The sequence below is a fragment of the Sinocyclocheilus rhinocerous genome, unplaced genomic scaffold (genome assembly GCF_001515625.1).
Source record: "Sinocyclocheilus rhinocerous isolate Xijiao unplaced genomic scaffold, SAMN03320098_v1.1 scaffold2105, whole genome shotgun sequence".
Taxonomy (NCBI): Eukaryota; Metazoa; Chordata; class Actinopteri; order Cypriniformes; family Cyprinidae; genus Sinocyclocheilus; species Sinocyclocheilus rhinocerous.
This window is the reverse complement of record NW_015653477.1, coordinates 18,965-24,468: the sequence shown is the minus strand read 5'-3', so window position 1 is coordinate 24,468 and position 5,504 is coordinate 18,965. Positions and strand designations below refer to the sequence as shown.

At 33.3% G+C, this 5,504-nt stretch overlaps 1 pseudogene; it reads left to right on the top strand.

Annotated features, from left to right (window-relative positions):
* Positions 1 to 3,002: 3,002 nt before the first annotated feature.
* LOC107716243 (GTPase IMAP family member 7-like) lies at positions 3,003 to 3,833 on the top strand (annotated as a pseudogene).
* Positions 3,834 to 5,504: the final 1,671 nt, after the last annotated feature.

The following is a 5,504-nucleotide window of genomic DNA, read 5'->3' as shown; positions in this document are numbered from 1 at the left end:
TTTTTTTTTTTTTTTTCATAAAAGCGTCTTTAATCTTTGGAAGCATCAGTTTGCCAGAAGAGAAGCATTAGGTTATGAACATTAAGACAATCTTTGATGAGTGCAGGTGTGTGCAAGAAAATATTTGTAATGACAAAGTTTATCATTATAGTACATGTATGTAATATGTAATATGCACATAGCATGCAGATAATGACTCGCTTGGTTTTAAATGTATTTTATAATTGTAGAAAACAGCTTGTGCACTTAAATTGCAGTATCTGATATTTAAAAGCGTAGTTAATTTTAAATGAGAAAAGTAATTATTTACATTGTAACTTGCCAATTGCAATCCTCAAAAAAAAAGAAAATAGTAGTAAATTATATTTATGATATATATATATATATTTTAACATGATATGATAGCATATGATATGCTTTGGATTAATATATTTCTATTATTCTTGTATATAGATCTTTTTGGATAAAATCATCTGCTAAATGAATCAATGTTTTTTGTTACCTACATCAGTCACTGACGACTCAATTCTGACAAAATGTAATTACTTCTGATCAAATGAATTAGTGAACCTGATTTATCATCATATCACTGCCACGATGAGAAATCACATGAAATCCAAACACAGTCGACTGAGTAAAGACAGCTGTCCATCACTGCATTCACGACTGCCACTTATTGTCAGTTGATTTGGTTCAAAATAAGTCAGACTAACTGAAATAAGTCTGGCTTATTTGGTAAACTTGTTCTATGAAACAGGCCCCTGATAGTGAAATGATCTTGAGACACATACATATATATATATATATATAGTTTCCTCGAGGGAGAGTGGTTTAACTTTAACTCTTTGAGGACTTGGGATTTGACTCGAGTCTCGTTTGTGACTTGAAAGGAATGACTTGGTTCCTCCTCTGGTGAAATCAGCTGCTGAGTTCATGGGTGGAATAAACATATGGCAGGACTTTTACTTTCTGACCCCTGGATTTTACACCTCTGGTTATAAAGACTTTCCTCTGATGGTTTGCCAATTCCCTTTTTTAAGTCTTCTGCCCTTTAAAATTTGTCATTTTTAGCCCAGTATCTGTGCTTTTGGTTTATATGATAAGATAACTGTTTTCTTAAAATAAGTCTGTAGGTGGATATATTTGACTCGAACACTAGGTGGAGATATTTGACAGCTATAAGGTTGCAATATAATTGCACTTGCAAATTCAACAATAATATAACATATTAATAATATAAATATGTGACTATATTTTATATGAGATTCACACACAAGCCCCCAACACACAATGGCTGTGATTTAATGCATTTTATTCTAAGCAGTTTTATGAAAAACAAAAACAGTCACCTATAGTTGATGACCAATCCAGTTGAAAGCATTACCATTGCCTGCTGACGTAGTTGGTTTGCTTTTCCTTTCCTTCTTACAAATGTTCTACAAAACATATATGTACCAAGTGAAACTTGTCAAATGTACTAACAGATTAATAAACAAGTCCGAAGTAAGTTGTTGAAGATGCATCTAAGTAAATTTAAAAAAATTCAATTTGGAATGACAAAGTATATTACATAATGTAAACATAATATCAATCGTGACAATATCTCTAAAATGTTATATTGCAACATATTTGCAGCTTGCAGTCACATGATCAAATATGTTTTTTCAAATAAGGGGAGTTAACCTGAGCACTAGCAGTCAGTCCTTTACATTCATTTGCCATTCATCCAGATCAAGAAAGAGAAGAAAAAAACAGTGGTGAGCACTGCAAGTAAAACTGGTCATTGAACATCTAAAACAGCAAAAGAGGATTTCCAGAAAAATGGCTAAATTTACAGGTCAGTAATCTAGTAATCTAATTTCATTCTGTGCATACTAACAAAATGTGATCACCCAGGTTAACAAAAACACTGACTTTAAACTGAACACTTTGTACAGCCTCAGTCTGTATCGTCTGTATCAAAAGCTAGGCAATAAAATTTGAAAGTGGCTATGGAAGAGTATAGGACCTAATGTATAGATGGAATCAACTGAGAAAATCTGATTTACTTTGAGAAGATAGACTGCACAACCTGGGGACAGATAAAAGGAATGCATCTAGTTAATTGCGATGTGTAAACGTGTATAAATATATAATAATATACAGAACATTATTTCATGTTTTACATTAGTGCTTGGTAAACCACTTGTTATACAAAACTTGCCTTCACAAAACTAGGCTGTTCTAAGTGGTTGGTTGCACAGGCGATTTCTTTAAATAATATTTTAACAATATTTATTGCTACATAAAGTCAACTTTTCAACCTGAGAGATCAAGGATAACCTAATTTTGCACATTTTCTGACATTAGTGCTTGGTAAACCACTTGTTATACAAAACTTGCCTTCACAAAACTAGGCTGTTCTAAGTGATTGGTTGCACAGGCGATTTCTTTAAATAATATTTTCTTTTAATAATAATCTTTATTGCTACATAAAGTCAACTTTTCAACCTTGAGAAATCAAGAATAACATAATTTTGCACATTTTCTGAATCTTCTAATCCACACAAATGAGTAACTGACTGAAATTTAAGATTTTTGGAAGCAGTTTACAATAAGGTTCCATTTGTTAATAATACATTAACAATTCATTTGTTATGGAATTTATTCATCTTTGTTAATGTTAGTTCATAAAAATACAGCTATTAATTAGTTCACGTTAGCTCAGGTGCAATAAATAATATTAACAGACAACTTTTGATTTTAATAATGTATTAGTAAGTGTTGATATTAACATGAACTAAGGTTAATAAATGCTTTAGAAGTATTTGTCATTGTTATTTCATGTTAACTAATGTTAGCATGGGTTGTACCCTCTACCAACTTTGAAATCACATTGAGTTTTGGTGTGTCACTGTCACAGTGTCAATAATGATATGATATTAAACTCAGTTTTACTGTTTTTTTTTTAGCAAAGTGTTTGTATTTTTATCATTTTTATAAAAATGTTTCTCTCCAATAATAGGAGATCTGAGGATTGTTATGTTGGGAATGACTGGAGCTGGAAAGAGCGCAACTGGAAACACCATCCTGGGCAAAGATGTGTTTAAAGTGGACTTTAGTCCAGAGTCAGTTACTCAACAATCTGAGAAAAAAGAGATAAAAAAGGGTAGCAGGATCATCTCAGTAATCGACACTCCAGGCCTCCAGGATACATCAGCAGATGAATATGAAATGAATGTTGAAATTAAAAAAATGTATGGAGATGTCTGATCCTGGCCCTAATGTGTTTCTGCTGGTCTTCAGACTGGATGTGAAATTCACAGATGAAGTGAAAAACACGGTCCAGTGGATTCGGGAGAACTTTGGAGAAGAAGCTGCACGTCACACCATCATTCTATTCACTCACGCTGATCAGCTGAACGAATCGTATGGACTGCAGGACCATATAGAGGAGAGTTCGGATCTGCGACAGTTTATTATGAGCTGTGGTGGCAGATTTCATGCATTCAACAATGAAGACAAAGAGAATCGGGATCAAGTCAACGAGCTGCTGGATAAGATGGATGAAATGGTGCTTAAAAATGAAGGGAAGCACTACAGTACTGAGATGTTTAAAGACGTCCAGAGAAGGAGAGAGGACAGAGAAAATCAGAGAACGAGAGAGGACAGAGAAACATGGGAAAGGAGAATTAAAATTTCTTTAGGGCTTCTTTGTGTTATAGTCTCAGCTGTAGTAGTAATGAAAAAAATTAAATCATCTGCAGAATAAGCTGTAAAAAAAATAATAATAATGTTAAAAATCCAGCATTTTCACTGTTTTCATGTAGACTGAGGAGTCATGGAAAGTTTGAGATTCTTTCACTGAACCATCACTTTCATTTTGAAAACTTTTACAGAAATTTGATGATAAACATTGATCCACAGAGCCTTAAATTCACATTTGTTTTACATTTACATTTAGCAGACGCTTTTATCCAAAGCGACTTACAAATGGGGGGGGGGATTAAACAAGTACATTTCTGAAGCCATCTTTTGAAGATGTTTTTATTATTATTATTATGATTAGTAGTAGTAGTAGTAGTAGTACACAGTAAATTCCCGAGTGTTAAATTAACACTGCTCGGAGCATATATGGTCCCACTCTAAAAGAGTGTTAAAGTAACACTGAAGCAGTGTTAAAGTTAATGAGATAATTCTGTGATTAATTAAGTGCTGATTGAGCATTAGTGATGAACAGCTGCTGTTAACAAGCATCAACTGAAATACAAGACATTAAATCTCTCAAGATCTCAGCAGAAGATGATTAATCATGTCCACAAACAGCATCACCAGCTTCATGCATTAATAACCAGTTTGAATTTTTGTTTCTTGACCCTTGACTTTTTAACATTAGTTTTTCTCTGGTTGCTGTGACTGTATTTATGAAACACATTGGTTATGGTAAAAAAAAAATCAAGAGAAAATGGGTTTAGATTATATTGGCTGTCTTTTTGATAAAGACATAATTGTCATGTTGTAGCAGGTTCACTGATGTCAACAGTGGTAGTGAGTAATATAGTTTATGCTATTGATCATCACTGCATTTTAATAAACTAATATGAAGAGCTTTAAAAACACTTTGCACAGCAATATAGAACATCGGTCCTGTTTAGACACACAGACATCAAGAATCAGCATATGAATCTCAACAATGGTGACGATCATCAGACAGATTCATGTTGCATTGCATTCTGGGTGCACCAATCATAACTCATCCATGGCTCCCAGCATGCATTGCGACATGAATAAATTATGCAGCTGCATTGTCTTAGTATTTTCTTTTATATTTACTATTTGCTTTTTTTTGTGACTTTTTACTGCCGTGTTTTGTCTCATTCAAAAATCACATAAAAATTATCAGAATATTTTGTCACCATTGCTGAGATTCACATGCTGATTCTTCATGTCTATGAGTGCCAGGACTTAAACCTTGTTATGAACCATATCTATAAAAGTTATGTATACAGTGTTTCTCACATTGTTATCTCATATAACTGCAACAACATAGAAATCATAGACGCACTACAGTTTTAGATAAACTGCAATCAGAGAGTAAGACACATGATATGATTTTATCTTAAGTTCCTTGTCAGCACACATGTGCTTTATAACACCACTGTTGAGGATCATATGATAAGTGTTCATGTCTAAAAGCCTGAGCAATATAGCTCTTCTTTTTTCCAATATTTAAGCATTATGGTGGCATTTGTTTAATAGGACTTTTTTTTCTGTTCCGTAACAGCTGAATGGTAATCTGTAAACCAAAGTGACACCTTCACAATATTCACTCAAGTGAGTTAAAAGCAGAACGTGTAAGTTGCTTCTTTAAGCTTTTAATTCAGCAATGTGCAAATGCACAAATGTTTGTTGTAAAGCAACATTGCAGTTGTTCAAAAGCAAACCGCTTTCAATTAATAAAAAGGCTCAAGAGCCCAACTAAAGCAAACACTGATCTCCATGATGGTGGCATCATTTTAACCAAT